General features: G+C 39.8%; 2 protein-coding genes across 2 annotated transcripts in view; one reads left to right on the top strand and one right to left on the bottom strand.

Annotated features, from left to right (window-relative positions):
- The window catches only part of LOC132673441 (small ribosomal subunit protein uS2-like), a 133,336-nt gene extending 120,965 nt beyond the window's left edge, over positions 1-12,371 (bottom strand). The window contains exon 1 of the mRNA XM_078451338.2: positions 11,267-12,371. The gene's annotated coding sequence lies outside the window, so the exon portion shown is untranslated. The remainder of the gene's footprint in view (positions 1-11,266) is intronic.
- Positions 8,007-12,404, top strand: part of SPOPL (speckle type BTB/POZ protein like) — a 79,758-nt gene continuing 75,360 nt past the window's right edge. Inside the window, exon 1 of the mRNA XM_078451335.2 lies at positions 8,007-8,265. The gene's annotated coding sequence lies outside the window, so the exon portion shown is untranslated. The remainder of the gene's footprint in view (positions 8,266-12,404) is intronic.

Raw genomic sequence — 12,404 nt, 5'->3', positions numbered from 1 at the left:
TTGCTTTATCTTATTACAGTCTATGTTCAAGTGATAGTATAACACTTAAGTTCCTCAAAAATAATTTTATAATAGCACACATTAATTTCTCTCCTCCTGACCTTTATGCTAATGTTGTCATGCATTTTACTTATACGTTATAAACCCCACAGTACAGTGTTATTTTTTTGTTTAAATAGTAAATTATCTTTTAAAGGATTTGAATAAGATAAACAATTTATGTATTTACCTATGTAGTCACCAATTCTGGAGTTATTTATTCCCTTGTGTATATCTATATTTCCATCTGGTATTATTTTCCTTCTGCTTTAAAAACTTCTTATAACATTTATTATACTATGTGTCCACTGGTGATGAATTCTTCCAGCTTTTATGTGTCTGAAAATATCTTTACATCACTGTTGTTGAAAAATATTTTAGCAGGACATAAAATTCTAAGCTGACAAGTTTTTTCATTACTTTAAAAGATAATACTCCACTGTGTTTTCCCTTGGATTACTTCCAATTAAAACAAACAAACAAACAAAACAAACCTCTTTTCATTCTCTGTTGTTTTGTACATGTCTTTTATCTTTGGATACTTTTAGGTTTTTCCTTTTTTATCACCATTTTTAAACAATTTGGTGATGATAAACATTGATGTAATTTTCTTCATGTTTTTTGCAACTGGGTTTCATCGAGCTTCTTGAATTTGTGGGTTTATAATGATTAAATTTGGAAAGGCTCTTGACATATTTTTTCAAAAAAATTTTTTTCTGTCTGTACATATCTTTCTCCTGTGGGGGACTCTAATTACCCACACCACATATTAGGCCACTTAAAAGTTATCCCACAACTCACCAATACTCTTTAATTGGGGAGGGAGGGTCCTTTTTCTCTGTTTCATTCTGGATAGTTTTTATTGCTATGCCTTCAAATTCACTAATCTCATCTTCTGCCATATGTCATTTGCTGTTAATCCCATTGAGTGTATTTTCCATCCTAAACACTGTAGCTTTAATCTCTAGAAATTTTTTTTTTTAATTTCTACTTACCCCTTTAAATATATAGAATATAATCACAAAAATTGTTTTGATGTTCATTGGTATTAATTATACCATCTGTGTCAATTTTGGGACAATTTTGACTAATTGGTTATTCTCACTGTGGGTTGTTTTCCTATGTCTTGGCATGCCTGGTAGTCTTTAACTAAATGCATACTTTGTGATTTTATTTTCTTGGGTGCTGGATACTTTTGAATTTTCATAAATCTTCTTGAGCTTTACTCAGGAATGATGCTAAGTTATTGGAAACAGATATCCTTTCTGGCTTTGCTTTTATGGTTTGTTTGACAGATTGGGAGCAGTTTTCAATCTAGAGCTAATTATTCTCCACTAATGAAGCAAGACATTTTTGAGTAAGCTACCCAGTGCCTTATGAACTATGAGTGTTTCTACTTGGGCTGAAAGGAACAGGCACTATTTCTGGCCCTGTATGTGCTCCAGGCATAGGTTCTCTTTATTCCATCCAGAGGATTCTTTCCTGAGCCTCAGGTAGTTTCCTCACAGCACGTGCTGATCAGGATTTTGCTGAATATTTGACACCAGTACCCCTACACCCGACACACATTTGCTTTCTGTGCTGTTCTCTGCTCTTTGTCTCTCATCCTATTAACTCTCACTACCCTGATCTCCCTGGACTCTCATGTCTGTCTCTTCAATTCATGGTCCTAACTGGGATTCACCTCAGTTTCCCTTCCATATGTCAGGGCCTGAACACTCTATCAAGTCAGTATGCTGGATCTCACCTCTTTTGTTTCTTGTCTTTCCAGAATCATTGTCCTTTAACACCTGATACACAGTGTCTTTAAAACCATTGTTTAATGTATTTTGTCTGTTTTATTTTTGTTTGTTTTGGTTGTTATAGGTGGAAAGGTGAATCTAGACTCTGTAACTCCATCTGTGAGCTTTTCTTAAGAAGCAAAGGTAGTAGCAGGAAGGACTCTGAAATAGCCTATCATCAATGTCTTTATTTCTTTATATATAATGAGAATGGGTGGGAAATTTGGCTCAGATTATATATATATGTGTGTGTGTGTGTTTACATAGTTTTTTGTTTCTAAGATCATAAAAAACAAAACAAAACATAACACAGATGAAGCAAACACTGGTACCACAAACACATTCCTTCTCCAGAAACAAGAGAATTCCACTGGGAAATGCTCATTTATGGCATGGTATCCTAGCCCAAGCTTTATCCTGATACTTTACACATCCAATTTCTCCACAGGGGTCTGATAGATGGGAAGTTTAAAGACCCAATAGAATACATTATTAGCTGGGGAAATGGCAGTGAATGTGGAGGTAGGCCTGAACTAGTCATTTAAATTCAGTAGTATGACAACAAACAAGAGGACCCTAACTTTCAGGCCCAACTTAATTGCAGTGTCTTCATCCTAAACCCCTACTATTTACCTCAATCGTTAAGTCTATTTTTATTGAAATACTATATGAAAAAAAAACCCTTAAAAGAATATATAATATTAATAATTATAGTAGTATTATTCGTGCTGACAAATCCTTCAAAGAGTCCATAGTTCCCCAAAGAAAGATTAACCAGGAGAATGTAAATCATAGATGAGGAAATGAATCTAACTGTTTTGAAGCAGTAAGTATCCTTTTTACCAGTCTTGGAGACGCTATGTGTCCACAAAGCTTAGCAATATACTCATGTCAAGGACAGCACATCTCTTCTGTCTTCTCAGCAAAAGTAGCCCTATTACTACAACCTGCTGCTCCTGTTCTGCAATCTGCTTTGGTCAATATTTTCTTAAGCTAGGAAGAAAGCTAACTGACACAGTTGGAAATGAGAAACTGGTCTTAGAAACCTGCTGACAGAGACTCTTAAAAACTGAGAACAAACTGAGGGCTGATGGGGGGGTGGGAGGGCGGGGAGGGTGGGTGATGGGTGTTGAAGAGGACATCTTTTGAGATGAGCACTGCGTGTTATATGGAAACCAATTTGACAATAAATCTCATATATTAAAAAAAAAAAAAAAGAAACCTGCTGACAATATAAGCTAAAAAAGACATGTTTGGAAAACTGGAATCAATATTTTTAAAATAATAATTTCTAGATTTTAAATAGCTATGGTTTTGTCTCCAATGGTAAGTCAATGGCAGCTAAGAGTATCATATTATGAATTATAATAATATGAAGGATTCTACTGATTATGGCCTTGTCATGATGCTCATAAAATTCTAACTCTTGCTGCTACTAAAAGTAGTCTACACAAGTACAGACCCAGAAATCTGAGTCATATTATGACTGAAATATATGTTCCTACTAGTATTCAATGATGCCTGAAAGGATATCAAAAGATACCAACATACAATAGTCAGATATAAAGTATTAGTGTGTTTTTTAATACCTAATATAAATAACAAAAGGAATTAATTGTATGAAGAAAGCCCATCTTGGTTAGGTAGCCCAACCTCAATACTAAGCAGGAAGATTAATCTCTCGAACATAAATACTTAGTGAGACACATCACTGCTGTGACAATAACTGACTTTCACTGCAAGGTTTATTGATCTCTTAAGACAGATTATCCTTTGTGGCTACATTTTAAAATTTTTTCTTTAATGTTTTATTTATTTTTAAGAGAGAGAGAGAGAGACAGAATGTGAGCAGGGAAGGAGAAGAGAGAGAGGGAGACACAGAATCTGAAACAGGCTCCAGGCTCTGAGCTGTCAACACAGAGCCTGATGTCGGACTTGAACTTGTGAACCCCGAGATAATGACCTGAGCTGGAGTTGGACGCTTAACAGATTCAGCCACCCAGGTGCCCCTCATGGCTACATTTTTAAAAAGTCCTTCCCCATAATCTTCTCTAGAAAGCCAAACTCCTTTATTAATTTTTTTAACAACTTAAATTTAAAACAAGGTGACATTTTTCCAAGTAGGTTTGGTTACATCAGTGGTTCTCAATTTGGAGTGCTTTTGTTCAACCTTGTCTCCTAGGGGACACTTGGCAATGTTTACAAATGTTCTGGCTGTCAAAACTGAAGGCAAGGGTGCTAACTGGCATCTAGAAGATAGACGGAAGGATTCCACTAAACAGTTTACCTTGTATAGAATGGCCCCCTAGAATAAAGAATTATCTAGTCTCAAATGTCAACAGAACTAAGATTAAGAAGTGATGTGTTAGATGTGAGGCCGCTAAACTCTATATAAATTCCAATTGGGAAATACCTTTGCTGCTGACTTTTAAAATTACATTTGTTTTAAGAAAAAATAACTAGTCTTATTTACTGTTTTTAAATAACCTCTTGCAGTTGCTTAGCATTTTATCCTTTACAAAATCCTTTCATATGTTTTAATCTCATTTGCTCTTAGATCTGATGAAGTTATATTTTTCCTGTTTTACGACCAAGGGCCCTATTGTACAAGAGGCTTAGGAATTCGAGCAAGGTCACGCGGATTCAGATTCTGGATGAAAAATCCAGTGCCCTTTTTTGGTATCCTACAGCTGTGGCATTCTTGTTAAGAACATTATATAAAAAGGAATTTAAACATTAAAAAACCAAATCATTGTGCATCCATGGTGATATGACTCCAGAAGATAGATGTCATATGCTCTAAGGATGGAAAGTGGCAGAGAAAAGGGAATAGGTTGGGTATTATGGGAAGTGGGAAGCAAGTATGGGAGATAAGGAGAAAGAACAAAGACATTACTCAAGACATGTGGATAAGTACAGACAGATCCATAAGTTTAAAATGACTATTACTTCTCTGTGAAAATCATTCTTTGTCCAGCAAACAGGAAAAGATTCTTATGAAAACATAAAATGGATAAATGTGCTGAGTCCAACCAGAAAAAAAGAAACCACATTCATTACTTCAAACAGAGAATCTGATACAAGGAATCTTATTGTATAGGTGATGGAAAAACTGAGAATCCAGGGATTAGCAACCAAAGGAAGCCATAGCACTTTTAAACAGACAAGAGAGAGGAAAAGGTATTGCCAGGGCCCAGGGCTAATTCCATGGTAGACTTATCCAGCAGGAGATGGGACGTGGGAGGATACTTAGTTGTTGCAGGGAACAATGCCTATGGCAGAAAGACAAGGGGAGAAATACACTGGTTTCTCCCTTCCTCCCACCCTCGAGGTTCCTGATAGTAGGTTCCTGGCTTAACCCAGCAGGTAGTCAGCTGACACAGGGGCTTGGGAAACAACCTGGAACTGGCTAAGATTTGGAGCAGAGAAAAGCAAGGGAAGGATCTGAAGGAAACAAGCTCAGAACCATCACATTGGCCTGTGGGCATTTTGCCAATGCGAGGATACCACAAATTAGACCAAGACATCAAGTAAACATCCCAGTACTAAATCACCTTTTCCTTCAAGGTAAGAAAAACATCTTAGATTTACCCTGGACCAAACAAATAAGTACACTAAAAATCAAACTCAGAAAAGGAATTTGACAGATGAAGCACAAAAACATTTTGCGTAAATATCTAGACCTAAGTAATTACAACTGAGAGAAATAAAAAATAGAAACAAACAAACAAAAAAGAAACAAACAACCCAGCTCTAATAGGTGTTCAGAAAGGACACTTGGATTTTGTCACATCTCTTTTGCACACAGTAGGCTCTACATTCAAAGTAGAAGCAATTTCTTGCTGAGCTCTTGACAACATGAAAATGAAAACATTTGTCACCTTTTCCTCTCAAATTCGTAGACTACAGCAGAACACAATTTTTAAAAGGCCAGCCTAATTTTCTTTCTGGGAAAAAACAAAACTGAGGAAGTAGACTAAAGAGGCAAGAATGTATTGTTGTAGACTCTCCTTAACTGGTTCACTATGTGCACTGAATATGCATAATTTGATTTTAGGAAGTATACTGAAATTGTAGAATCACTACCAAAAAACAAGGTATCATAGAAAGTAAAAGCCAAACTTCTAGTGGCTATTTCAGTTCAGTAATGCTTAATATTTAGAAGAGACATAATCTAGGATAATTACTGGGGACATTTGGTTTCTTATATATACTCTCCATCTGCAATAGTGGGTGATCACAAAAACCTCCAGAAAAGTATAGCAGTAATGCTGTTTGTAACTGAGGCATAAAAGGCCTCCAGGGAAGGAGATACCTAAAGTAGATAAATGTGAACAAGGCACTTAAATATAAAAATGTAAAGTATGATTTCTGGTAGCTATCCTGCCTCAGATACAAGTGGGCCTCACTGGTCAGTCCCAGCACACAGGGTAAGACTATAGCATCTAAAATGCAGTACTGGACCTGTCACTTTGAATGGAGGAGCCACCAGAGAGCTGGATGCAGCTGCAGACTTACGAGAGTCCGATGTGCAACATCATCATAGCTACAGGGTCAAGCAAACAAATGCCTAATCCAAAGCTGTGGTCTCCTGGGGGCTGGGGGCTTTAAGATAGTAATGGTGGGCCCACAGTGGTAGAAGGAGCATTGTGAAAGCAAATCCAGGGTCTTGTGATGCTGTGAAATCCCAGCAGGCCAGCTGGCATTTGTAATACAAGGAGTGTCTGTGTGAACAGAGTGAATAAAACGTGAATGACTGAGACAGGGGATCAAACAGAGAAGCCCAGCTATTAAAAACTGGAAAAGAAAAAGATTTAAGTGATGACAGGAAGTAGAGGGGAGGGCTTGAACCTGAATCAAGTGTGGAAGTGCTTATGTCCTTCCCTTCCAGAGCCATTTTTTAAATCCTTTTAAGGTTCGGGTTCTCACTAAATAAAGGCACAGCCCCCAGAGCCTGTAAGCTTTTCCAGGTTTTATAAGATTGAGTGCAGGAAAAGAAAATGTCTTGGCTCTAAAATATGCAGAAAAATGCTAAATGACATTAATAAATATTTCAAGAGGAAAATTATATGAATCTCTTTCATTTTGCATAACCAGACATTGTATTTTTCATGTGGGGTATGGTTATATTTTCGTGTTTGACAGGATGTGGGATAAGGCCTCTAAAAGAATTTCCAGGGATTATGTAGCCCTTGAGTTGGTCCATCTTTAGCCTGGCATAGTTCAGGCAGGGAAGGTCAAGAATGTGTTAGAAATTCAGTAAGGATGGGCAGGCAAGGAGAGGAAGGCAGAAACCCAAATCATGAAGCCCAAAAATGTGGGGGTGGGGAGAAGAGGGAAGCTTGGGGAAGGGTGTCTGAGCCAGATGCGGAGGTTGGGTTTGACCGGGTGCTGGGAGGTGCAGCAGTGTCCCTGAAGATGGCACAGTCTCGTTTCTAATTTTGGAAATGGCCAAACCAGGGTTTCCAAACTGGCAGGCAGGCTGGCAGCAGAGGGCTCTGACTAGCAGAAAGAACCATCTGGAGGTAGGTGGCCACTTGATGTTCTGGAGGGGTATGAATGCAGAATTGGTAACAGCTAGACAGCAGGTCTTAGTTTCTAAAGGGGGTAGGTGGCAGAAGGGAAGAGAGGACTGAGCCGAGAACTCAGTCCTTCTAAAGCAGCGAAGCAGTGAAAATCAGTGAGTCAAGGAACACTGGGTGCACAGAGGTTCCAAGGCTCCCAGGTTCACCTAGCGTGATTGGCTACTGGGCAATCCTAGGAACATTGCTGGAGCTCATGCAATGGGACCTCTGGGACTACTAGATCAGGGGTCTGGGAGCAGGGCCCCTTAAGAGGAGTGGTGGCTTTGAGTGAAACAGGAGGTCATTGGAGATTATTCTGGAGGCAGGGCCCTTTAATGTGTCCAGAGAAAATGGCCATGGAGCTGTTGTTTAAGTCACGGTCAGAGGGGAGTAAACTGAAGTGATCCCAATTTTCAAGGACAAAGCTAGACAGGGAACCATCCAATGGGCTTTGCAGGGGCAGATGTTTAAGTAAACTCCCCCAGCCATAAATTGCCCTGATAGGCAGAAGGGTGTGTCTCTCTGGGAGGGGACCAAAGACCCTGACCTGGAGACATTGTGATGACTGAGCAGAGATAAAAGAGGAGGAGACTGAGTAGCTGTACTTCTAGAGCCATTTGAGGCTGCTGCAGAGGCTGGTGACCTCTAGCTGGAGAGCACAGTGGAGAGCTCTAGGCTTCCCTTGGGACTATTTCCAAGGTCCAGAATCAACCACAACTTCTCAAGTTACCTGAGAGCAGAGCAGGGGCAGGGCCAGGACACCAGCAGAGGAGAAAGAGCTTAGCTAGCCAAGCTGAAGAAGACAGAGGTCACTAGGGACTACTAGATCATGGCAGCAGCAGCCGCCTGGATCCTGGCACAGTAAATGATTTCCAGCAGCTGTAAGTAACCTTGAAGAGAGCAAGTTCTCAGGGAATGCCTGGAGGGATGCTATAGAAGCTTTGGATAATCCTGTCACAGAGATCATTTTTGTTGTTTTTCTCCTTATTAATAGTTGTAAATAGAGAACTTGTAGATAGGGTAACCAAGGTTTTTCCAAGACCATTTATTGCCCAGGTAGAGGTACAGTATTGCTCTTTCTCATTCATTGGGTATTAGTGATCCAGAATCTAGGGATAACTAATGTTTTAAGAGCCTCAGAATGTTTCAAAACTGATTAAAATTAATATTTAATTGAGTGGCTATAAAATGTAACAATGCCAACCAGTGAACTGCAACTCAACCCTTATTCTTCAAATGGTGATAGAAGAAAATCAGCAAAAATCATCTCTTATAGGAGACCTCATAGATTAGCCAAAGGACCAAAGCATTAAATACATGAATGCATATTTAATTTGAAACAAGAGAGTATCCTAAAATATTTGACATAATGTGGCTGGGGACATGAAAATAAAGGTGCCAAGGAAGGACTTAAACAAAAATGATCCTGTTCTCATAATTCTGGGTGGGTCCTATCTCAGTTTTCTGGGAATGATTTTTCAATAATAAGTATATCAAACTTACTGATCTTTTCTTGCTATAGGCATCAGTACACAAGGGTTTTAAGTATTAATTTAGAACTCTAAAGTTTTTGGATCCTCAAAAAAATTTTTTTTAATGTTTACTTATTTTTGAGAGAGAGAGAGGGAGAGAGCGAGCATGGGGAGGGGCAGAGAGAGAGAGAGGAGAGAGAGAGGGAGACACAGAAACTAAAGCAGGCTCCAGCTCTGAGCTGTCAGCACAGAGCCCGACGCTGGGCTGGACCTCGTGAGCTGTGAGATCATGATCTGAGCTGAAGTCGGACGCTTAACCAACTGAGCCACTAAGGTACCCCAAGTTTTCAGATCTTTAATAGATGAGTATCATATAATGCAAAAGTACTACAAAACTAGGAATTCACAAGCAAGGTAAAAAACCAGAAAGAAATGGAGACATGGTGAGAGAAAATGAAATTACATGTAAAGTAACTCACAAGTTATTAAACAAGAGCTTTAGTGTTTTCTTTCAAATAAAGAAGCTAAAGTTTATAACAGTAATAAATAATGAACAACCAAGTTCTTTTCTTTCAAAATAAATTCCAAAAGCTACATGTTATGTTAAATGTTTGATCACAAGTGTTAGTTTATGAAAGTAAGGCATGAGTTTCGTTCCCTTGAAGAGAATTCAAGATAGGAGGGGATAATAGTTAGAAAAATATGGGGAAGCCAGCTCACTAGGAGAGAAGAGTTTGGTGGACCACTTTAGGAAGGGGGAGGGTAATAGCAAAATGTCCAGGGAAGCACAGAGAGTACCTCACTTAGGATTCATGAATTATATTGTGTTTGCTAAAAAGCATGTTACTACTGTCTGGACTCTAAACCCAATATAGTAATGAATTTGCAAACTGTTTGCCACTGCATGCTTTAGTTTTTAACAGCTAGAATTGGAAAATGATAGTACAAAACAGGTGGTAGTATGGAAGGCAGTGGTCAGTATGGTTACCCAGTCATGAAATGGGAGCATCTCTGAATTTACAAAAGAGGAATAAAATGCTGCAGGCACTAAACTATCAAAGTGGGATGCTTGGTTGGCTCTTCAGATGAGCCCCATAGAGTTGGGTCAAGAAGATCCACAGGCTAGTTCTGATCTGTGCTCATGAAGCTCAGAAAATGATTCTCCTGATCTTTACTAACTGCCAACCTATTAATTACAATAAGTAGAACTTCTAAGTTGTCCACTGAGGCACCTGGATGGTTTTCTATAGAAAACTGACAATGAACAGAAAAATGAGTACCAAAAGTTTCCTGTTGTCTAAGGAATTGGATGACCCTAATGGTTAATGCCTCAAGCAATGCAAACCTGATAAATGACCGGTGGAAGCATACAATGCTCTATACTAGTGATAAAGCTGTTACTTACCTGTATAAAAACCACTTATGGCGGCAATAAACTATAGCCTATAATAGTGTAGTTTTTCAATAGGTATCCAATAACTTCGAAATCAAATCAAGAAAGGTAGTTCTTTAGGGAATTGGTACTATAGCACAAGCTTTAATCCAAGCTTATTGACCGTAGAGCCATCTTTTACTTTGCCAAACCATCACAGTTTTATTATTAGCATTAGTTACAAGCCATATTTCTTTTTTTTTTTTAATTTTTTTTAACATTTATTTTTGAGACAGAGAGAGACAGAGCAGGAACAGGGGAGGGGCAGAGAGAGAGGGAGACACAGAATCTGAAACAGGCTCCAGGCTCTGAGCTGTCAGCACAGAGCCCGACGCGGGGCTCGAACTCACGGACCGTGAGATCATGACCTGAGCCGAAGTCGGACGCTTAACCGACCAAGCCACCCAGGCACCCCTAAGCCATATTCATTCTTTATCAGAGGCTGAAGTCACCAAGAAAAAGAATGGTATGTCATAACACTACACAGAGATCAAGCCTAGGGAAAGGACTCTATGAGAATACTGTGAGGAGCTATTTGACATCCTTATAGTAAAATCACCCCTAACTAGAACCCAGTCAAGTGTCAAGGGTAAGCCAAGTACCCACTCGTTTCTTAATTCCCAACTGAAAATCTACCTCAAGGATTTACTATAATTTGATTGAGTATATTACATGCATTAGTGCCTAACAAGGAGTGATCAGTGGAAGAGAGGGTGTGACAGAATCTTAAGGGGTTGAAAGAGCTATAAGGCCTGGGCAAAAATTAACATAATTTTCACTGTCACATATCATAAAGTTAACAGAGACCTACAAGAGTACAGCAACTAGTTTTAACTTTTTTCTTTATGTTTGGATGTGAACTTTTTCACTAATATTTCCTCTCCCCGCCAGTCCCTAGCATAATAACGGTCATTTCCACTTCTGCTTTTTAACTTTTGGCTAAGTCAATTTTGAATTTTATGGTTATGCTGATCTTACCTTTTTTTCTGAAAATCTTTGATGCTGGTTGTATCCCACACGTTTTGGGTGTTAAATACGTTGAATAAGGTAGTTAAAGTAGTATTAATTTGAAGCGAGGGAAATCTGCTTTCCCGGTATTCAAACTCCACTCACCCTTGAATGAGTTACTTATTACTTCTGATCCTCAGTTGCTTTATCTGTAAGGTGGGAATAATCTCCACCTTGGAACTGCAATGAAGTTGAGAGGATTTAAAAAGATCGTACAGGTCTTTGATTACAGTGCTCAAGATAATGTTTTTCTTCCACCTCTCTTTTTTTGGGGGAAAGGAGGTAAACAGTTCACTGATGCGCTGTTAAAGTGAAAGGAATGGGGGCGGGGGTCCTTCAATGTTATTCGTGCCTGTTTTGGTCCCTCAAACCTCTTTAAAGGAGAATATTCTTGGCAGCTACAAGTTTTCTCTCACGAATGCTGAATGACGTTCTGTTTTCACCTTTCTTTAAACTCCATAAGGCAGTCTCCTCATCTCTTCAGACATTTGCTTAGATACAGCATAATTTACCCACGTCAGTCTTGGGATGCCACCTGTTCAGTGCTTTGCAAGCAACCTCGGCTGCCTCTCGGCGGACCCCCTCCCTTCCTAGGCCTGAGACTTCCTTTTGAGGCTCATCTTCTCTAACCGAAAACCGTTCCACTGTGGCACTTCATTTGCCTACCCGGAGTTGTCTGTATTTCTAGCTGGAGACGTACACTGCTGTTTTTGTTCTAGCCCTTCACATAGTTACGGGCTCGCAACAAGGGTTCAGTAAAAGTTGCATATTGGCTTTCTAGTCTGCTACAACCTCAAGGAAATCGTACGGAGAAACAGTTGGCCTCCTTTCGCACCCTACGTCTCTCAATTTAAGAGGCGTTATCAGTGGGCTTTTTAGGTAAGGAAAGTTTAAGGCTGGGTCGTGGGAGATCCCCGCCAGGCGAGGTAACTCATCCTCTCCACAGCGGCCGGTGGACGCGCCCTGCTGAGAGCCCAGCGCCTGGCGCAGGGAGCGGCGGTGGCTTCCAAAACCCGGCGACGGATCCGGGCCGGCCCGGAAGTGCCCGGCGCGGGAGGGAGGGAGGAAGAGCCTTGCGAGCCCACGCCGCCGCCGCGCGCACGCGCCC

The sequence above is a fragment of the Panthera onca genome, chromosome C1 (assembly GCF_046562875.1).
Source record: "Panthera onca isolate mPanOnc1 chromosome C1, mPanOnc1 haplotype 2, whole genome shotgun sequence".
NCBI classification, from domain to species: domain Eukaryota; kingdom Metazoa; phylum Chordata; class Mammalia; order Carnivora; family Felidae; genus Panthera; species Panthera onca.
Note: the sequence above shows the minus strand (reverse complement) of the source record. Positions and strands in the feature narration are given on the sequence as shown.